The sequence below is a fragment of the Puma concolor genome, chromosome D2, assembly GCF_028749965.1.
Source record: "Puma concolor isolate L17-30 chromosome D2, mPumCon1.1.hap2, whole genome shotgun sequence".
NCBI lineage: Eukaryota > Metazoa > Chordata > Mammalia > Carnivora > Felidae > Puma > Puma concolor.
This window is the reverse complement of record NC_141677.1, coordinates 42,156,159-42,180,034: the sequence shown is the minus strand read 5'-3', so window position 1 is coordinate 42,180,034 and position 23,876 is coordinate 42,156,159. Positions and strand designations below refer to the sequence as shown.

The following is a 23,876-nucleotide window of genomic DNA, read 5'->3' as shown; positions in this document are numbered from 1 at the left end:
GAAACTCAATAAACATTTCTTGAATCAGTAAATAAAGGTGGGGAGAAAAGTAAATATCAAAATGTTCTACTGACTGGTAGCAGATGCTGAGAAAGTAGAGATAATAAAAATTTGAGAACAGACTTCTCCAAATTTTCCAAAGGTCAGAGGTAACAAGAGCATACTGTATCCTGAATAAAATCACTGTGTATGGTGATAATTGGAGAGGGCTGAAAGGTTTCAGAAGAGGAGGGTTTTTCTTTATTTCTCTTATAAGATATTTCTGGGCAACACGGTTGGAGGCACCCATGGCCCAGCTGCCAAGACATGGAAGACAGTGTGACTGTAAGATTCTCTAGGATTCTGTTACAGAAATTTGTTTAAGGCCCTTCTCTAACTTTGCCTATGATCCCAGAGGGTCTCATCTATTAGAAATGTACCCTTGATAACAAAAACAAACTTCCTCGAGGTCACACAGTTAGAGATTCTGACACTAAGCTCATTGTTCATTCCACTACAATACACCTGCCACTCTTGAATGAAGCTTATAGCTGGCAACCAACCAATTCCATTACAGCACAATCATCAATCTTTGTTCTTTTCCATGGAGTCCCATCTACATTTTAAATGGAACCAGTCATATTTATTTTTGTTTTAGGAATTCAGTTATTGATAATCAACACTGCATCAGCTCAACTCTCCTAAGTTTGGGAAGGATTAGTCACATTCTTAGTGAAACAAAACAGACCAAGGTCTCGTGTATTTTTTTCAAATAATATTTAACATTAGTCATAAGCAGGCTGAACACAGCACTGCATTTTTTTTTAATTTTTTTTTTCAACGTTTATTTTATTTTTTTTGGGACAGAGAGAGACAGAGCATGAACGGGGGAGGGGCAGAGAGAGAGGGAGACACAGAGTTGGAAACAGGCTCCAGGCTCTGAGCCATCAGCCCAGAGCCCGACGCGGGGCTCGAACTCACGGACCGCGAGATCGTGACCTGGCTGAAGTCGGACGCTTAACCGACTGCGCCACCCAGGCGCCCCAGCACTGCATTTTTAAAGTAGTCAGTGGATAGGACATGAGTCTCATGTTTAAAAATTGTCATCTACACATTTCACTTCAGGGCTTCTTCATTTATTTGTACATATTATGTAAATTCATTAGGAAGTTATATCTTTATTGTTCATTGTCTCCTAAAAATCCATGGCTATGAACTTATCATGTTTAGGAGCTATTAAAAAAAAAGGGAACAAACAGAACTATAACCACTGCTGATTGGTCTATAGCAGTTATTCTCAAATATTTACATTCTTTGAGTACAAGACACATCAGATCTTATGTATGGCAAACTCATATTTTCTAGAAGTGGGAAATAAAAGAGCATAAGTAGATGGGAAAAATCACAGAATAACCCAAGGAAAACTCATGTGGTGAAACAGGAACTGAAGACAGAGCAGGCATTTTGATGCAGAATTTAAATTTTCATGGTCTTGATAAATGATAAGCCAAAGGGATTATTTCCACAAAAATGACTTAAGAAGTCTCATAGCATAATATGGATGTGGTGTATGCATGCGTACATAATGTTCAAACTAACAAACATATATGGACTCCATGAATAGGAAAATATAATCTTTAAGCTTATTAATTATACAATATAGCTTTATAAAAAAAAATTCAATAGTTCCTAGTCCCTCTAGAAACGGCCCTAGAAATGACAGACTCAATATTTTCCATTTATCGAAAACAATGCTTTATCCATCTTGCGTCTATCCAAGGCTAATTTTATTTACGGTTAAATAAATTGGCCATTTTGAAGAGGGTTTGAAATATGAACTGAATTTAGCAGGGACTGTAAAGGTCAAAGAATGGATTCCATCAGAGGAAACTGAAACTAAGATTAAATTAAAATACACGTCCAAGGCCTTGATGCCATATCTCTTTTGGGATGACTCCCATGGAGCTCAGGGAGGGCATGCAAGTCAGATTATTTCTTTCCCTTGGTGAGAAGTGAAGGAGAACATACTGGAAGGATGTCAAAGGCCACAACCAGGATAGCAAGTTCAAACCAGACTATTTGTCAGAGGGTTAAGAAGAGAAAAGAAGTCAAAAGAAGAAGATTCAAAACGTTGTTTGCCAAGCTCCGCTTGATAAAGGTAAGTTTGTAGGAGACCTACAGAAATTTCAGAAATAGAAGAGATTTCTCAAATATCTCAATGTATATCCAGGACATACTCATGTAATTATGGCAAATTAAGGGGCTGATGCAGATATGCATCAGGACATATTTATTTCATTTTATTCTAACAGAGATTTACAGCAGTTTCCAAAGACTCATAAGCTCTAACAAGACATATGAATTAAACATAAAACACTCTCCCATGCCTAAAAAAGGATATCACAGTGACCCACACATTGCCAGAGACTAGTCCCTATTTAGCTCTAGCATTTCAATTACCTAAGCGAAGGAGAAAACCTGATCATACAATTTACAATGTGCATACGAAAATATAATTCCTATAGTTCTTGGGACAAAAAGGGTATTTCTCATAGGACCATCAAAGCATGATTCTATAAATGCAGTTCTGTAGCAGCTCAAAAATAAATAAAACCAGGCACTCGGTTCTGCCCCCTACAGGCTCTAAGGTAAGTTTTAAAAAAGGTGGCCATCAAGTAATTCTTTCTGAACATTGTTGTTATCAAATAAACTTTTGATAAATAGTAGATGTACTGATGTCATTTTGGCAGTGTCTATCAAGTATTCAGGGTACCATGCCATAGTGAATTAACAAAGATTTGAGTTCAGTGTAAGAGCCTGTAGAGCCTAGGAGCACCTGGGTGGCTCAGTCAGTTAAGAGTCTGACTTCAGCTCAGGTCATGATCTCACAGTTGGTAAATTTGAGCCCCGCATCAGGCTCTGTGCTGACCACTCAGAGCCTGGAGCCTGCTTGAGATTCTGTGTCTCCCTCTCTCTCTGCCCCTCCCAGGCTCAGCTCTGTGCACCGCACCCCCCTCCAATAACTAAACTTAAATAATTTTTTTAAAAAGGGGCTGAAGAGCCTAACTTATACCGAGAAATAAAGTCCCCCACCTATGCATGGGGATTAGGGGAGCATTCACAGAGGAGCTAGGAGTCTCATCCATGTATGTGTTTGTTTGTTTATTTGCTTGTTGTAATGAAACTTGTAATTTTGAGATAATTGCAGTTTGATATGGAGCTGTATGGAACACTACAAAGAGCTCCTGTATAAAGTTTACCCAGTTTCTTCCAAATGTAGTATCTTACAATGTAATCGTACAATGTCACAACCAGGATATTTAAATGGATACAATCAAGCTGAAGAACAATTTTATCACTACAAAGGTATCTCAAGTTGCCCTTTTATGTTGCCACTTTCTTTCCACCTGCACCCTTTCTTTAAAACCTGGAAAATACAGGTTTGTTTTCTATTTCTATATTTTGGCCATTTCAAGAATGTCATAAATGAAATCACACAGTATTTAACCTTTTGGGATCAGCTTTTAAAACTTGGCATAATTCTTTCTAGATCATCTAAGTGAGTTCGTATACCAATAGTTTATTCTTTTTTATTATTGCTAAGTAGTATTCCATATTTTGAATGTATTATAGAAACTACTCATCTGTTAAAGGGGAACTGGATTGTTTCCAATTTAGGGGCCATTATGAATACAGTTGGTATGAACATTCATTTAGAAGTTTCTGTGTTAGTATGTTTCTCTTTCTCTGGAGTAAATACCCAAAAATGCAATTGCTGGGTCATACAGTATTTTCCCCACATAGGTTTATAAGAAATTGGCAAACTGTTTTCTATAATGCTGTACAATTTGCATTCCCACCACCCATGTTTGAAAATTCCAGTTTCCCTGCATCTCCAAAAGCATTTAGTGTAGCCACTATTTTCTTTCCGTTCCCTTTTCTAATTTTGGTCATTCTGACAGGTGTGTAGTAACATTTCATTGTGGTTTTAATTTGCATTTCTATGATAGCTAATAATGTTGAATACCTTTTCATGTACTTATCTACCCTTTTATATACCTTTTCATGTACTTATCTACCCTGTATATATCCTCTACAGTGAATGTGTCAAAGTCTTTGACTCATTTTTTAATTATTATTAAGCTGCTGAATTTTGAGAGTTCTTTTCATATTCTAGATATTAGTCCTTTGTCAGATATGGTTTGAAAGTTTCTTCCCCTGGTCTGTGCCTTATCTTTTCACCCTAGTAGCAGGGTATATCTCAGAGCAAAAAATTTTAATTTTGTGGAAGTCCAATTCATCAAAATTTCCTTTTATATTATGTTTTTGGTGTCAAGTTTAACAATACTTTGGTGAGTGCTACATCCCAAAGATTTTTTCCTTTGTTTTCTTCTAAAAGTTGTATAGTTTTAAATGCACATCACATTGTCCATTTTGTAGTTTTATGGTTTAAGTGCTTAACCAGTTTAACTTAATTGTTTTATAAAGCATGAAGTTTGTGTGGAGGTTATTTTTGGGGGGATCTGTTTGTTTGTCTTGGCATATGAATATCTGATTGCTCCAGAACCATTTGTTGGAAAAAGGATCCTTCCTCCATTAAACTGCCTTTGCAAATTTGTCAAAAATCAGTTGGACAAATTTATATGAGTCTATTTCTGAGTTTTCTCCTCTGTTCCATTGATCTGTGCCTATCCTGTCAATACTACACCATCTTGATGATGACAGACATATAATAAGTATCAAGTAGAGTGCTTCCTCCCACTTTATTGCTTTTCTAAGATAATTTTTTAACTATTACATGACTTGCCTGTATAAATTTCAGAGTAATTTTATCTACAAAAAAACCTTCCAGATATTTTTATATGAATTGCTATCGATTTCAGGAGTATTAATATCTTTGTCATGTGAGTTTTCTAATCTATACATATCATGTGTGTCTCCATTTATTTAGGTCTTCCTTTATTGCTTTCATCAGTATTTTGTAATTTTATGCATGTAGAGTCTGAAACATGGTTTTTAAGTTTTCACCTAATCATTTCATTTTGCTGGGGCAATTTTAAATGGTATTGTAGCTTTTATTTTGGTTTCCATTCTCATTGCTAGTACATGAATATGTGATTTGCATGTGTGTGTGTTGAGCTTGTATCTTGCAACCTTGCTGAACTTACTTATTAGTTCTAGGATCCACATATCATTTTGATAGATATCCCAGTGCGACAGCAATAGTATTGACCAAGAAGACGTGTAAGGTAATTGAAACCAGATGCCCAACTTAGTACAAAAGGGAAAAATGTGGTGTGTGTGTGCATGTGTGCATGAGCATGTGTGTGTGTGTGTGCGTGCGTGCGTGTGTGTGTGTGTGTGTATAAAATGCATGTTTTAAAATATTTAAAGAGGAGTCTTTGAGCAGGAATACTTCTAGGGTAGCCACCAAGATTTGCAGTTTATAAAATATATCCAAGTAGTGAGCCTGGGTGGCTCAGTTGGTGAAGCACCCAACTTCGGCTCAGGTCATGATCTCATGGTTTGTGAGTTTGAGCCCCGGGGCGGGCTCTCTGCTATCAGCACAGAGCCCGCTTCAGATCCCCTGTCCCCCTCTCTCTCTGCCCTCGCCTATTCATGCTCTCTCTCACTCTCTCTCTCTCTCTCTCAAAAATAAATAAATATTAAAAATTAAAAAAAATAATCCAGGAAAGTGTGCAATAATTGGGGATTATACACCGAAATTAATACATTTTTCAGCAACCGTTAAGACTCAGATCATTATAATTTATTGTCTTTGAGGAAAAATATACTAATTCATGTACTAAAATATCTACTAAATATACTAAAATATTTCAGTGTTAATTCACAGTACAGATAGATAGTAAATATATAATATGGACAATATTAGAATGTCCTTCATGATTAAATATGTGGGCAAAATGAAAATTTTACCATTAGAATGCAACAGAAGAACTGAATCTGGATAAAACTTGTGCAGTCAAAGTTTAATATAACAGTAAAAAATCACGGGGATCCAGGGTGGTTCAGTTGTTTGAGTTATCAGACTCTTGATTTCAGCTCAGGTCATGATCTCAGGGTTCATGAGTTTGAGCCCCTTATCAGCCCCTTATCTGCACTATCAGTGCAGAGCCTGCTTGGAATTCTTGATCTCCTCTCTCTGACTATTCCCTGCTCCCTCGCTCCTTCTGTCTCTCAAAATAAATTAAAAAAACTTTAAAAAAAACAGTAAAAAATCATAATTAGGCAAAGCAATTGTAACATGGTGACTTCAATGTTAGTGTCAGCCATTTATCAGAGCAGCCAAATGTGCAGCATCCAAATACAACTCTTTTAAGATGGTGGTGCAGGTCTGAGAAGAAAAGCATTCACGCAACAGAAATGCAAAAATAGGGGGAATAGGAGCAATGTTAAAACATTAGGAGCTTAAAAGGGGAGTCGGGATGGGCAGAATGGGTGAAGGGCAGTGGGAGGTACAGGCTTCCAGTTAAGAATGAATAAGTCACAGGAATGAAAAGCACAGCATAGGGAATATAGTAAGAGACATCACAACAGTGCTGTGTGGTGATAAAGAGTACCTATACCTGTGGTGAGCATAACATAATGTAGACAGATGCTGAATCACAACCTCACTATGTTGTACACCTGCAAGCAATGGAATATTGTGTGTCAGCTATACTAAAAAAAAAAAAAAAAAAAAAAAAAAAAAAAAAAAAAAAAAAAATCAAAGCCAGGGCCTTAAGATCCTTTTTAAGGCAACAAAGTTCTATAGCCCTTCCTGAAAATGATGTTGCAGTGAGAATGCAGGTGTCACGGTTGGCAGCAGTGAAGAAAGGTGAGTTTGTAGTTAAGGAGATTAAAACTAGAGGGTAATTGAGGCAAATCCATTTTGAGTGATCATTTATTCAACAGATGCCATACACTTATTTGAAAATGTCAAAATACAGTCAAAATTAGAACGGCATAAATAGAACCTTCAAAGAAAACAGGGCCACAGGGAATGGGGTGATGTTTATTGTTCTAACAATGCTTGCAGGCAGACGCCAAGTGGAGTGGTGGTCATTAAAGCCATTATTTCTTTTGCAATCACTAAACGAACTTCCTATTTTGTAAATATATATGTATGCGTTCCCTGCAAAATCATTATTTTAAGAACTTTGTTTAGGGGAACCCTAGGAAGATGGCGGCATAGGAGGACGCTGGGCTCACTGCGCGTCCTGCTGATCACTTAGATTTCACCTACACCTGCCTAAATAACCAAGAAAACCGCCAGAAGACTAGCAGAATGGAGTCTCCGGAGCCAAGCACAGACGAGAGGCCCATGGAAGAGGGTAGGAAGGGCTGCAAGGCGGTGCGCGCTCCACGGACTGGTGGGAGGGAGCCGGGGTGGAGGGGCAGCCCGCCGGCCAAGCAGAGCCCCGAGTCTGGCTGGCGAAAGCAGAGGGGCCAGACGGACTGTGTTCCGACAGCAAGCGGGACTTAGCATCTGGGAGGTCATAAGTTAACAGCTCTGCTCGGAAAGCGGGAAGGCTGGAGGACAAAGGGAGGGAGAGTTGCTGAGCCCCGGGACAATAGAGCTCAGTTTGGTGAGGAACAAAGGCGCTAGCCAGCACCATCTCCCTCTACCATCGCCCAGCCAAAATCGCAAAGGGAACCGGTTCCTGCCAGGGAACTTGCTTGCTCCACGCAAACACCCGACTCTGTGCTTCTGCGGAGCCACCTCTCTGGCAGTGGGTCTGACTCCCTCCCGCTGCCACAGGGCCCCTCCTGAAGTGGATCACCTAAGGAGAAGCGAGCTAAGCCTGCCCCTCCTGCCCCCGTGCACCTTGCCTACCCACCCCAGCTAATACGCCAGATCCCCAGCATCACAAGCCTGGCAGTGTGCAAGTAGCCCAGACGGGCCAGGCCACCCCACAGTGAATCCCGCCCCTAGGAGAGGAGAAGAGAAGGCACACACCAGTCTGACTGTGGCCCCAGTGGTGGGCTGGGGGCAGACATCAGGTCAGACTGCAGCCCCACCCACCAACTCCAGTTATACACCACAGCACAAGGAAAGTGCCCTGCGGGTCCGCACCACTCCAGGGGCTATCCAAAATGACCAAACAGAAGAATTCCCCTCAAAAGAATCTCCAGGAAATAACAATAGCTAATGAACTGATAAAAAAGGATTTAAATAATATAACAGAAAGTGAATTTAGAATAATAGTCATAAAATTAATCGCTGGGCTTGAAAACAGTATAGAGGACAGCAGAGAATCTCTAGCTACAGAGATAAAGGGACTAAGGAACAGTTAGGAGGAGCTGAAAAACGCTTTAAAGGAGATGCAAAATAAAATGGAAATGACCACGGCTCAGATTGAAGAGGCAGAGGAGAGAATAGGTGAACTAGAAGATAAAATTATGGAAAAAGAGGAAGCTGAGAAAAAGAGAGATAAAAAAATCCAGGAGTATGAGGGGAAAATTAGAGAACTAAGTGATACACTAAAAAGAAATAATATACGCATAATTGGTATCCCAGAAGAGGAAGAGAGAGGGAAAGGTGCTGAAGGTGTACTTGAAGAAATAATAGCTGAGAACTTCCCTGAAGTGGGGAAGGAAAAAGGCATTGAAATCCAAGAGGCACAGAGAACTCCCTTCAGAGGTAACTTGAATCGATCTTCTGCACGACATATCATAGTGAAACTGGCAAAATACAAGGATAAAGAGAAAATTCTGAAAGCAGCGAGGGATAAACGTGCCCTAACATATAAAGGGAGACCTATAAGACTCATGACTGATCTCTCTACTGAAACTTGGCAGGCCAGAAAGGATTGGCAGGAGATCTTCAATGTGATGAACAGAAAAAATATGCAGCCGAGAATCCTTTATCCAGCAAGTCTGTCATTTAGAATAGATGGAGAGATAAAGGTCTTCCCAAACAAACAAAAACTAAAGGAATTCGTCACCACTAAACCCACCCTACAAGAGATCCTAAGGGGGATCCTGTGAGACAAAGTACCAGAGACATCGCTACAAGCATGAAACCTACGGACATCACAATGACTCTAAACCCATATCTTTCTATAATAACACTGAATGTAAATGGACTAAATGCACCAACCAAAAGACATAGGGTATCAGAATGGGTACAAAAACAAGACCCATCTATTTGCTGTCTACAAGAGACCCATTTTAGACCTGAGGACACCTTCAGATTGAGAGTGAGGGGATGGAGAACTATTTATCATGCCACTGGAACTCAAAAGAAAGCTGGAGTAGCCATACTTATATCAGACAAACTAGGCTTTAAATTAAAGGCTGTAACAAGAGATGAAGAAGGGCATTATATAATAATCACAGGGTCTATCCATCAGGAAGAGCTAACAATTATAAATGTCTATGCGCCAAATACAGGAGCCCCCAAATATATAAAACAATTACTCACAAACATAAGCAACCTTATTGAGAAGAATGTGGTAATTGCAGGGGACTTTAACACTCCACTTACAGAAATGGATAGATCATCTAGACACACGGACAATAAAGAAACAAGGGCCCTGAATGATACATTGGATCAGATGGACTTGACAGATATATTTAGAATTCTGCATCCCAAAGCAACAGAATATACTTTCTTCTCGAGTGCACATGGAACATTCTCCAAGATAGATCACATACTGGGTCACAAAACAGCCCTTCATAAGTATACAAGAATTGAAATCATACCATGCACACTTTCAGACCACAATGCTATGAAGCTTGAAATCAACCACAGGAAAAAGTCTGGAAAACCTCCAAAAGCATGGAGGTTAAAGAACACCCTACTAAAGAATGAGTGGGTCAACCAGGCAATTAGAGAAGAAATTAAAAAATATATGGAAACAAACGAAAATGAAAATACAACAATCCAATGCTTTGGGATGCAGCGAAGGCAGTCCTAAGAGGAAAATACACTGCAATCCAGGCCTATCTCAAGAAACAAGAAAAATCCCAAATACAAAATCTAACAGCACACCTAAAGGAAATAGAAGCAGAACAGCAAAGGCAGCCTAAACCCAGCAGAAGAAGAGAAATAATAAAGATCAGAGCAGAAATCAACAATATAGAATCTAAAAAAACTGTAGAGCAGATCAACGAAACCAAGAGTTGGTTTTTTGAAAAAATAAACAAAATTGACAAACCTCTAGCCAGGCTTCTCAAAAAGAAAAGGGAGATGACCCAAATAGATAAAATCATGAATGAAAATGGAATTATTACAACCAATCCCTCAGAGATACAAACAATTATCAGGGAATACTATGAAAAATTATATGCCAACAAATTGGACAACCTGGAAGAAATGGACATATTCCAAAACACCCACACTCTTCCAAAACTCAATCAAGAGGAAATAGAAAGCTTGAACAGACCCATAACCAGCGAAGAAATTGAATCAGTCATCAAAAATCTCCCAAAAAATAAGAGTCCAGGACCAGATGGCTTCCCAGGGGAGTTCTACAGACGTTTAAAGCAGAGATAAGACCTATCCTTCTCAAGCTATTCCAAAAATAGAAAGGGAAGGAAAACTTCCAGACTCATTCTATGAAGCCAGTATTACTTTGATTCCTAAACCAGACAGAGACCCAGTAAAAAAAGAAAACTACAGGCCAATATCCCTGATGAATATGGATGCAAAAATTCTCAATAAGATACTAGCAAATCGAATTCAACAGCATATAAAAATAATTATTCACCATGACCAAGTGGGATTCATTCCTGGGATGCAGGGCTGGTTCAACATTCGCAAATCAATCAACGTGATACATCACATTAATAAAAGAAAAGATAAAAACCATATGATCCTGTCAATCGATGCAGAAAAGGCATTTGACAAAATCCAGCACCTTTCTTAATAAAAACCCTTGAGAAAGTCGGGATAGAAGGAACATACTTAAACATCATAAAAGCCATTTATGAAAAGCTCACAGCTAACATCATCCTCAATGGGGAAAAACTGAGAGCTTTTTCCCTGAGATCAGGAACACGACAGGGATGTCCACTCTCACCTCTGTTGTTTAACATAGTGTTGGAAGTTCTAGCATCAGCAATCAGACAACAAAAGGAAATCAAAGGCATCAAAATTGGTAAAGATGAAGTCAAGCTTTCGCTTTTTGCAGATGACATGATATTATACATGGAAAATCCGATAGACTCCACCAGAAGTCTGCTAGAACTGATACATGAATTCAGCAAAGTTGCAGGGTACAAAATCAATGTACAGAAGTCAGTTGCATTCTTATACACTAACAATGAAGCAACAGAAAGACAAATAAAGAAACTGATCCCATTCACAATTGCACCAAGAAGCATAAAATACCTAGGAATAAACTTAACCAAAGATGTAAAAGATCTGTATGCTGAAAACTATAGAAAGCTTATGAAGGTAATTGAAGAACATATAAAGAAATGGAAAGACATTCCCTGCTCATGGATTGGAAGAATAAATATTGTCAAAATGTCAATACTACCCAAAGCTATCTACACATTCAATGCAATCCCAATCAAAATTGCACCAGCATTCTTCTTGAAACTAGAACAAGCAATTCTAAAATTCATATGGAACCACAAAAGGCCCCGAATAGCCAAAGTAATTTTGAAGAAGAAGACCAAAGCAGGAGGCATCACAATCCCAGATTTTAGCCTCTACTACAAAGCTGTCATCATCAAGACAGCATGGTATTGGCACAAAACAGACACATACCAATGGAATACAATAGAAACCCAAGAACTAGTCCCACAAACGTATGGCCAACTAATCGTTGACAAAGCAGGAAAGAACAACCAATGGAAAAAAGACAGTCTCTTTAACAAATGGTCCTGGGAGAACTGGACAGCAACATGCAGAAGGTTGAAACTAGACCACTTTCTCACACCATTCACAAAAATAAACTCAAAATGGATAAAGGACCTGAATGTGAGACAGGAAACCATCAAAACCTTAGAGGAGAAAGCAGGAAAAGACCCCTCTGACCTCAGCTGTAGCAATGTCTTACTCGACACATCCCCAAAGGCAAGGGAATTAAAAGCAAAAATGAATTACTGGGACCTTATGAAGATAAAAAGCTTCTGCACAGCAAAGGAAACAACCAACAAAACTAAAAGGCAACCAACGGAATGGGAAAAGATATTTGCAAATGACATATTGGACAAAGGGCTAGTATCCAAAATCTATAAAGAGCTCACCAAACTCCACACCCGAAAAACAAATAACCCAGTGAAGAAATGGGCAGAAAACATGAATAGACACTTCTCTAAAGAAGACATCCGGATGGCCAACAGGCACATGAAAAGATGCTCAACGTCACTCCTTATCAGGGAAATACAAATCAAAACCACACTCAGATATCACCTCACGCGAGTCAGAGTGGCCAAAATGAACAAATCAGGAGACTATAGATGCTGGAGAGGATTTGGAGAAACGGGAACCCTCTTGCACTGTTGGTGGGAATGCAAATTGGTGCAGCCACTCTGGAAAGCAGTGTGGAGGTTCCTCCGAAAATTAAAAATAGACCTACCTTATGACCCAGCAATAGCACTGCTAGGAATTTACCCAAGGGATACAGGAGTACTGATGCATAGGGGCACTTGTACCCCAATGTTTATAGCAGCACTCTCAACAATAGCCAAATTATGGAAAGAGCCTAAATGTCCATCACCTGATGAATGGATAAAGAAATTGTGGTTTATATACACAATGGAGTACTACAGGGCAATGAGAAAGAACAAAATATGGCCCTTTGTAGCAACGTGGATGGAACTGGAGAGTGTGATGCTAAGTGAAATAAGCCATACAGAGAAAGACAGATACCATATGGTTTCACTCTTATGTGGATCCTGAGAAACTTAACAGGAACCCATGGGGGAGGGGAAGGAAAAAAAAAAAGAGGTTAGAGTGGGAGAGAGCCAAAGCATAAGAGACTCTTAAAAACTGAGAACAAACTGAGGGTTGAGGGGGGGTGGGAGGGAGGGGAGGGTGGATGATGGGTATTGAGGAGGGCACCTTTTGGGATGAGCACTGGGTGTTGATGGAAACCAATTTGACAATAAATTTCCTATATTGAAAAAAAAATTAAAAATAAAAAGTAAAAAAAAAAGAACTGTGTTTAAAAAATAGTGTATTGAGGCAAAAATATTTTTCATTTGGTGTTTCACATGTATGGAAAATGAAGATATATATATCATATGAAATTTCATGGCAAAAAATTGAAAATCTGGAAGAAATTAATATTATTTTCATATGTAACAAGCTCCAATGAACACATCCTGTGTTACTGCAATTCTGGTAAATTAATCTTTTATCCCAACCCAAGAATACAAATTTGAATGCAAGGGAGAGAGAATCATGTTACTATAGGGATAACCTTGAATCTACTCTACTATCTTTTTCTTCAACAAATCTTTCACAGATACTGGAACTTCCATTCTCATTTGTGTGATGAGCATTCTACCTGTGGTGCAATTAGTTTGCTCTTTTCTGAAGCAGACACAAGATAACGAGTCAGCCATTGGCTTTCTCTGATGGCTCTTGCTGCTGAAGGTAGAAAGAAAAAGGGTTTTCTTGGGGAAAGGAGAAATGAGGGACAGAAAGAGGTATGCCACTTGCCCTTTTCCTCACCCCATCTCCCCTTCTATTTTAGTCTCGATCATTGATGGAGTGAAGGATAGAATCAGAAAATCAACTAGCCAAAGGCCAGGTTGATAAACAGAGTTGGAGAAAGAGCCAGTAGCCTACTCTCTAGCACCTCAAACCACAAAGAAGGTGAGAAGTTCAGAGATCAGTATGAAATAAGAAGGGTCCACTGAAAGACATCCTCAGGGGTAGAAGATGCAGAACTTTTTCTAAAGAAATACGTGCATATAAATCAGTGCCCAGGGTGGGAAGAGATGCCCTGGTCTACCAGCCACTACAACGTGCCTGTTAATGCTAACATGACCAAATGTGCACTTATACGCAGATGAGGTCTGGCACATGGAAATTATCAAGATACTCATGACCCATCTTACAAGTATGTTTCATAACATTGAGCGTGGGGAGATAAACCAGCATATATAGAGGGTTATTCATCAGAGGGCATGTGAAACACCTGAAAAACGAAAGGGCCAGCTATAGCTGCAAACCACTGAGGCAGCATCAGCACCACCGTGACAGCCACATTCTACTGGAGCATGAGCTCCAGAGGACAAAGAATTTCTTTGTACAGTTTTATATGCATTACTTAGGACCGTGCCTGGCATGTGTTAGCAACTCAATAAATATTTGTTGACTGAACAAATACATCCCGACAGCATGGCACCGGGCCTGTGTCCACCTGCTTCTTCCTGACTGTCTGCTCCTCCTGCACGAGCATCAATGAACACGTTCCTCATCCTCTACAGTCCAGCAAAAGTAGTATCTCTTCTATACATGCTTCCAACTCCTGAGCTCATCCCACTGACTAGTAGAATAACGCCAGGTAAATTAAAGGATCTTTTTGATCCTTGGTTTCTTCTGTAATGAAATGGGAATGATAATAGCTACTTAGGAGAGGTGTATTAAATGAAATAATCTAAGTGACATAGGAAATATACAATAGCCTCTCAATAAACAGAAGTAAAACTCCATCTCACCATTAAATAAATATACAAGAAATGTATTTGAATGCAATTGGGCTCCTAAAGATAATAAGAGAAATTCACAGCACCAAAGAAAGATGTATATATCAATTTCCAAGTAATCATAAAGCAATGAGTGGGACTCCACTGGGGCATCCCTTACAGAGAATTACAGAGATTTGTCCCCAGAAATGTATCAGAATGAAGATCTGAGTATCAGTCTTGATTTCTGGAAGAATTAAATTTGGCCAGGCCAATTTTCCCAGCCGGAATTTAGCTGTTATGATCATGACCAACACCTATCTCTTATATAATGACCACTGGCTGAACTTAAGAGCTGGGCCAAAGTTTCAAGAAAGGAGAACACATTGGTCCAGGTTGCTCATAATAAGCTTTCCAATAGCCACCTGTCACTTCAGCCTCTTGGCCTCTTCTTCACCAGCTTCAGTTTTTATCTATGAGCCTAAACCCAGAATTCAGCCTAATTTGAGTCTACAAAAATTAATCTTATTACAAAAAAAAAAGATTGTAAACAATAAAAACTAGATACTTTAGAAATCTCAGGAATGCATTATCTCTCATCCTCCAAGATCCTCCCCACCCACCCTTACCCTCCCCTCACCCCCAGAAACCCTCCTTTTATTTGACCCATATTTTCTCATGCTCCATCAGCTAATGCTGTCCCCTTCTTCTCAGCTGGGTTGCAGTTCAGATTGTCAAATTCTGCAATATTTTAATTAACTCTTCTTCTCATCTACTCACTGGATGCCAGATTACTGAGTCCCAGAAATTCAGAATTTCCCTAAAGTTGAGTCTTTTAAGGTATTCCTCAATAAAGACTGTTCCATCCTCTAGGAAATGTTCATATCAGAAGATTAAAGATTAATTCTTGTCTGTTAAAGTTAGAAGATCCGCTTTCTCTTAGAACAACTTGGTAATTCAAGTTTCCACCCCCTGACCAAGGTGCTCCTTTACCCACTTTGTGACTATAAACTGCTGTCTTCCTCCAGAGGCAGGAGGAACATCTCGGAAGGCAAATCTGTTTGTTGCTGAGGGCTAAGCCTTGGCTAACAGGCCCAGTGAAGGGGAACAACTTCTTGAATTATTTTCAGAGAAAAGGGTGGGTATCAATCAAACAAATACAAGTTAGAGGAGCTTAGCCATAATCTCTTTTCTAAAATATGGTCTCTTGGGGGATTCTTCAGACACAGCTAAAATCTTAATGTAAAGCTGAGTGGGTTTTTAATAGAATGTGTTTTCCTGTATACGTGCAAGCACCAACTAAGAAGGAACAATGCATACATTATAGAACTGGGGAGCAAGTAAATGGAATTAAATGGAAAGAAGATCTGGTATCAAAGTAAGGTTAACATGAAACACAAGTTCACTGAGCATGTGCCTCTTTGAAGGAGGGCAATACATCCTAAGATGAAGTGACAGGAGAAGTTGGGTTTTTTGTTTTGTTTTGCTTTTGTTTGTTTGTTTGTTTGTTTGTTTAAGTAGGCTTCACACCCAGCGTGGAGCCCAATGTAGGGCTTGAACCCCAAACCCTGAGATCAAGACTTGAGCTGAGATCAAGAGTCACGCACTTAACTGACTGAGCCACCCAGCACCCCAAGAGAATATTTGAAAAAAAAAAAGACAAAAAGAAAGGAAAGGAAAAGAGAAAGAAAAAGTCTCTTCATAAACTCCAAATATTCAATGCCATGCATTTAGGGGGTGTTAAAATTAAATCACTATATAGAAAGTACAGAAAAGAAGAGATACACAAGTAAGTGAGAAATTAGAGAAAGTTATTAAGGAAATCATTGATGAAATAGAAATATTTTTCTATAGAAAAGTTGACCTTTTCAAAGAAACAGATCAAATGCAAAATAGGTTCCTCTGATAAACACCACTGCTTGTTAATAAAGTGCCAACTCTTCAGGGCAGATAGTCTAGTCTAAATCATGGGGATGACGTCAGTGTCTTTTGTGCTCCCTCTTATGTCTGTGTGGAACAAGCATCTCCAAGCTTTCTATATAGAAACATCACCTGCACTGAATTTAAATCTATGAGAGCCCATGTTTCTGGCTGATTAAACTAAGTTGTTTACGGTGTCTGTGGTATGAATTCAACTTGGGAACAATTAAACTATCCATCTCTGGAGCAAGGGGGCTCATGGCACTCACATCTGACCATTCATCACTTGCTATGCACCTTTTCATTGTCATCTCTGCAGCTCCTTGATACGCACATATTGCCTCCCATTCTAAAGTGGGTTCATTTGTCACTATCATCAGGTGGCATACAGTGAGTGCCAGTTAATTCTAGGTTCTGAGTGTGTGCTATGTATTGGAACAATTCGTAATGAAAGTCCATGCTAAGAATGGCAAAGGTGCTTTTGCTTGCTCTCCCCTCCCCCAACTCGTTTTTCCTTCTAAGCAAACTGAGAAAATTATAAGCCACTAAAAAGCCAAAATCATAACCCCAGTTTCATTTATGCATTCATTCAAGAACTCTTTTCTAAGCAACATGATGAAACTTGGCATGCTCTGGATTGCCAAAAATTCAAAGATGAAACAATAGTCTTAAGCATAAAGGGTTTTAAGACTTTGTGAAGAGATACACAGAGATGGTGCCTTGCGAGAAGCACCATGGCGTGGGGTCACACAGGTGATTCCCATGACCCAGTGTGAGGCTGGGTGTCATGGCATCTTCCAGGTGACTGAGAACACCACATTTCTTGGCATGAGTAATTCACAAGCACTGATGTATTTAGCATAATTATAATAGATATTATTGTATCTCCATTGTTGAAAACCTGCTGCCTTGTGTGTCTCCCTAAGCCATCATATGATGTTGTATACCATAGAAACCGAACTAGAGATTTCTTTCTGCCACTTCTTTGTTCCTAACTGGCTATTTATAGGTTGAACTATTTTGGGCAAAAAATGAATCAAGGTTGCATATGAACAGTTAAATTGCTGAGTTATAATAGCTATTTTCTAATGAAAGTATGACTTTGTGTACTGCCGGAAATCATCGCATGTTCATATAATTATGAATTTTCTCAAAAAGTAATGTACACTGAATTCAAGCTCCTCAATTATATTTTTGCAAGGAAATACAAAAAGCCACGGATAAACTCCTGAATGGCACTGTGGAACCGACAAATTCACCAGACGCCAACACAGCAAATCAACCCCCAAGTGACTGCAATCCCACTCCAGAGCCAAGCGTGCAAAGAACCCAATCTTCACCACTGGAAGCCCAGTTTCCTGCTCTGTTTCCTTCAGAGTATTTCCCAAATCATAACGGTGAGGCTTTCACCAGCCTGAGATCAAGAGGATAGGAGAACTCATGGTTATGGAGTACGTGTTATGCGCCATGAACTGTGTTGGAGATGTTCAATCTTCACAGAGCAAGGTGTGCATGGAAAACAGAGAGACTGAGACTAAGATGGAGGAAGACGACAACTCAAAGCAATACAGCTAATAAACACAAGAGGCAGAGTCTGGGCCCCAAGAGCCAGCTCTCTCTGTTTGTCAAGTGGCTCTGCACACAGGGAAGCAGCAGAGTCGTATGGGAAGTATGCCGCAAACTCAGACACCAGGGTCCTACCCTTGGAATCAGGAAGTATGTGGAGATGCTAGTGGAAAAGCATCCCAGGAGCCTGGGCACAGCTGCCCACAGACTCCCACTTGAGGGCCACCGTGCCCCACCTCCTTGCCTCTTTCTTAATGGCAAGGCCAGATAGCTCTGCCACTAAAGTGCCTCAACTGACTTGATCATCACAACAGCCTGATGAAGCACAGGCTTGTATTTTCTCCATTTGATAAATGAGGAAACTGAGGCCAGAACCCTTAAGCAATCTGCATAAGGTCACATGGCCGGTACATAGCGTGCTGGGATTCAAGACGGTTCTGAGCCATGCATGTAACTTCTGTGTGACAGAGCTCTTCAGTTCTGTTGCCCCAAATCCTATGCAGTGCCTTAGCCTCCAGGGGGACCCACAACTAGTGGGTCTATGCTAGTGACAAGGAAGCGACTTTTTTAAACATGAATCCGCAACTTTCACTGGCTCCTAATCACTCACACGAGAGCAGGTGAAAGTTGTAATGTCACAAAATTAAAATTTGTAATGTTACAAAATTAAAGGTTCCTTACAAAAAATCCAGTCATCTGTCTAGCACATATCCATCCACTCCTGGAATAAAAACAAAAACAAATAACAGTGGAACAACACTGGGCCACATTGATTAAACAGGGCACACATTCTTCAAGTCCTCAAGTCCCCACTGCCCTGACCCCCAACTTCTGTGTCTATTCATCCCCTGTGGTCAGGTGAGTTTGAGACCCACCACCATACAAGCACAGGCATGGAATATGGTACTGAGGATAAGGGTAAAAGATTCCCATCCTTCCTGGAACCAAAAAACTTCATGTAACATACAGAATGAAGCCACCAACAGACCTCTGCAATGGCCCTTTCCACCGTCAAACCCATCCAGTAGATAATATAAAAATAAATTAAAAGCTATTACAGGGCAAGACAAACATAATGTCTGTTGCCCATGTCTGCTGTCTGCTGCTGGGTACACCCTCTCCACCTTCTGCCCTCCCTGGGTTCCTATGCCTGGCCATGTCAGGGAGAGCATCCTAGTGCCCCATCCAGAGTCTCTTGGCAGAAGATGGGGTTTAGTCCTTTGGACTCAGTTCTAGGAGCTACTCCAGTGTCCCAACCGTCATTCCTGTGAACTGAATGCTGAGTTGAAGAACAGTAGCAGGGACCAGTGCCCCGGTAGTCAGCTCCACGTCTGCCTCTGTGCCTCTCTTCACCCTCCCAACCAATGCAGCTTAGTTTGGCACCAGAATTCTTCCTCTGTTGTTTCTGCCTGGCTCATGCATCACACCTACAATGCCAAGGTTTGTCTGAACACTTCTTCTCTTAATCACAACAGGGATCCTGTTGTCCTAGTAAGTCCCTATAAATCTCCTTCCTAAGGTTAAATTCTCCAACTCTCCCTTTCTTTTTGCACACCATTCATTCAGCAATCATACTATCTCCATCCGGGTCCATGACTGGGCATCCCATGGCCATAATTCATCCTGGATGGAGACTGGCGCAGGAGCCTCCACTATGGCAATGCAAGAAGTTAAAATAAAATAAGCCCACCAACTTTTATCCAATGAAAATGTTGAGAAGAGTCTAATCCGGAAAATAAAAGTGAGGTACCAATCACAGAGGGCCTTCCTGTTTCTGGGTCTGTTCCCCTGAGGTATCCAGGTCTGAAGGCCAGTAAGCTATAGCCTCATGACAACAGACAGTGTCGCATGCCACTCTTACTGCGACCAACATGTGCAAGCACATGGCTTCTCCTTTCCCTACCCAGAGTTTGGTTAAGAGCACCAGGATGCCACTCCAAGTATTCCAGTTCACAGAAGTACCAATTTCAACTCACAACTCTTTCCACAATTTACAGAGTCAGAGTTTTCAGGAAAGAGTCAAATTACACGTGAGAAAAGAAAATGAAAAATGAGATCTATTTAATCAGGCCACAACTGTCAGACACCACGAGTTATCTCTAGTGTTTCTGTTTCTGGGTCCAAAGGTTTGCCCTTGGCAAGCAGACATCAGTCTGCTCTGGGTGGGCCTGCTGCCACAGGATGGATGGTCATTAGGGGGTTGTAAAAGCTGCAACTGCTCTTCCCTTAATTGCCCATGTCTCATGCAAAGGAGCTATTAGAGTACTCCTTGCTAATACAGTGATAAATAATTGCCTTTTTGGGAACCTTCTTGGGAGCACAAGAACTGCAGGATGATCGAGCATAAAAGCTACGTATAGAAGCTACTTATAGCTTTGGACTACTTTGTAGTCCAAAGGTAGACAAACACCTTGCCAAAAGAAGGTTTTGCAGAGCCTTCAAAGCGATACCTCCGAGACGCCTATAATTACTGTTAAAAGTACAAGGTCTATGGTTAAGTGAGTGTATAACTGAACTTCAGGATAATGTTTCTGGTTATCTTTCATAGCATTTCTTCAAGCTCTGCACAAGCCAGGAAAACAAGGCCATCTGATATCTGACAGTGAATATTGCTGGGTGCATTGAGGAAACTTTTGCGTGTCTTCCTTGCACAGTGGCCATGCTACTCTTCTCTGAGTCATTCCAATTGTATACGTGCTGCAGAAGTGAGCCTAGGGAAACATGTGCGATAAAGTCTTCTAGAAGGAGATTTTTCCAAGGACTAGATTGCATCACATTGTCAAAGGCAGCACTCAGGAGAAACTGTCACATGACATGCCGAGCCAAAGGGAACCCAACTGTTTAAATGACCTATATTTCTCGCCCTACTTCTTATCATTCTATAAAATTCAGTGTTAGTACACATGATGCCACTTTTATTAATGTACGTTTAGAAAATAAAGATCCTTTACTCAGCTTTTCCCTCTGTTTGGAAAGGGGGAAAAGAAGGTTCTGAAATGCTACCTTTCTCCCTCTCCTTCCCTTCCCCTTACCTTGTTTTATGTAGGTACTTGCCCCACCTCTTAATTAGCATTGCCTCCAGTCCCCACTCGGAGATCCTGAGAGAGGTGCTGTTAGATCAGCCTGGAGACTTCTCTCATTCAAGTTAAGTTATTTCAATCCCACTGACCTCCCATTTACTTTTCGAAGTAGACTCAATAGCAAAGTAGGCGTTCGCTATATTTTGAGAACTCTTCCAAGGAAAGTCCATTACTTCTTGAACTAAGCTGAGGATATAAGTGATTTTGCTGTCTCCCAGGATAACTAATTTCGATTGATCTAGTTTAACTGTAAAAACATGTTGCCAAGGTTAATTATAATTCATCAATCACACCGACACATGGCATTCACTGATGGAGACAGCCCCACATATTTGCTTGAGGTATGCAAACAACATTGTGAGAAATCAGTTTTAATAATCTTCCACTCCATGTTCATTGTCAGGAAAAAGTGATTTAAGGAAAATCATTCACCCACCCCAAATGTATTAACACAAAACAACTTTACTTTCTTTTTATTCTTTATAAAGGAAATCAACACAGCCAACAGAAATCAGTTGACAAGTATAAAAGGTTTTCAGTCACTTTAATCTCCATGAAGTGTTTATTGATGTTGTGTGAAGCCAAAACATTACTTAGATAAATGTCTTTATTGTCTATGTGGATTTTGGAAAAAGAATCAGATGGGGTTTTTTATGGCTTCTTTCTAGGTAAACTTTAAAAAAAGATTGCAAATAAGTCAAAAGTAGTTTCAGTTTGATGGGCCTTTTCAGCAGATGCTGGCACTGATGAAAAAGTTGGAGACTTGGAATCAAATCAAAGGTTGTCTTCCAAGGCCAGGGATATTTCCCTTAGCTCTATTTGGGCCAATGACCAGCATGAGTACCGTGGCCTAGAGAGTTTATTTGTTAATGATCTTTCCAGGAAAAGGAAAAAAGTCCATTCATTCATTCATTCATTCATTCATTTTGAAATGACTATGAGATGATTCTTACTGGGCATTGAGCTAGGTTCTGTCAGACCAGCAAGAAACAAGCCAGGTACGGGTCCTATCTCCACATAGCTGACAGTCTCATAAGGAAGCCAAGCCTTTAAATAAATGACTCTAACAAAGTGTGTTGTGAATCCTCATCGGAGAAGCACAGGGCACTATGTGAGGAAACTGAAGCAGACACATACCTCATCTAAGAGGCAAGCAATATGTCCTGGTGGAAGTACTTTTGAGTTTGTATTTAAAGTTTATTTATTTATTTTGAGGTGGGGCAGAGACAGAGAGAAAGAGAGACAGAATCCCAAGCAGGCTCTGCCCTACCAACATAGAGCCCGATATGGGGCTCAATCCCACGAACTGTGAGACCATGACCTGAGCTGAAATCAAGAGTTGGATGCTCAACTGACTGAGTCACACAGCCCCTTTGATTAGACAGGCCACACATTCTTCAAGTCCTCAAGTCCCCACTGCCCTGACCCCCAACTTCTGTGTCTGTTCATCCCCTGTGGTCAGGTGAGTTTGAGACCACCACCATACAAGCACAGGCATGGAATATGGTACTGAGGATAAGGGTAAAAGATTCCCATCCTTCCTGGAACCAAAAAACTCATGTAACATACAGAATGAAGCCACCAACAGACCTCTGCAATGGCCCTTTCCACCGTCAAACCCATCCAGTAGATAATATAAAAATAAATTAAAAGCTATTACAGGGCAAGACAAACATAATGTCTGTTGCCCATGTCTGCTGTCTGCTGCTGGGTACACCCTCTCCACCTTCTGCCCTCCCTGGGTTCCTATGCCTGGCCATGTCAGGGAGAGCATCCTAGTGCCCCATCCAGAGTCTCTTGGCAGAAGATGGGGTTTAGTCCTTTGGACTCAGTTCTAGGAGCTACTCCAGTGTCCCAACCGTCATTCCTGTGAACTGAATGCTGAGTTGAAGAACAGTAGCAGGGACCAGTGCCCCGGTAGTCAGCTCCACGTCTACCTCTGTGCCTCTCTTCACCCTCCCAACCAATGCAGCTTAGTTTGGCACCAGAATTCTTCCTCTGTTGTTTCTGCCTGGCTCATGCATCACACCTACAATGCCAAGGTTTGTCTGAACACTTCTTCTCTTAATCACAACAGGGATCCTGTTGTCCTAGTAAGTCCCTATAAATCTCCTTCCTGGGGCTATTTATTATAAATAAATATATTTATGAAAGAAATATAATATTTATATTTAAATATAAAATTAAGTTTATATTTGAAGATAATGCATAAGTTGTCAAGGCAAAGAGAAAAGAGGATGATGGCTCCACACAGAGATGGTCAGAGCTTCTTATATTTTCGTTAGCCATGAGTTACCCTCAGCCAAATGGCCAGGCCATGTGTGGAAAAGAGAGCAATGACTATAGTCTGGGACATGGGGATTGGCCAGAAAAAAAAAGGGTCAAAACTAAGAACTAAACACCATCCTTTTCCAGTCACTTAAGAACCTGTTTCTCATTTCACACAGTCCAGGATTGGCTCTCAAATCAATTTGTTAACCAAACCAGCGTGAAAGTGCTCACTCACTCTGCTCTTGTCAATTCTGCTTGCATGGACCTTTAGGAGAGAAAGCTTTTTGCTATTAGAGGCACAAATGGTCCTGCCAGAGGGCATTCTCAATGGAAGAGAGTAAACGGGGGAGGGGAAGAGTGGGAAAAACATTACGGTCTAGTCTCCAGGTACCTCTAAGACCTCGAGATGACCCTTCTCTATCTAAGGCCATAACATGTCATTCAGCACCACCCACTACATAAGCA

General features: G+C 40.4%; 1 protein-coding gene and 1 pseudogene across 10 annotated transcripts in view; both read right to left on the bottom strand.

Moving 5' to 3' along the window:
- The window catches only part of NRG3 (neuregulin 3), a 1,064,827-nt gene that overhangs the window by 640,944 nt on the left and 400,007 nt on the right, over nucleotides 1–23,876 (bottom strand). The window lies entirely within an intron of this gene.
- On the bottom strand, nucleotides 20,677–20,771 carry LOC112854900 (U6 spliceosomal RNA; annotated as a pseudogene).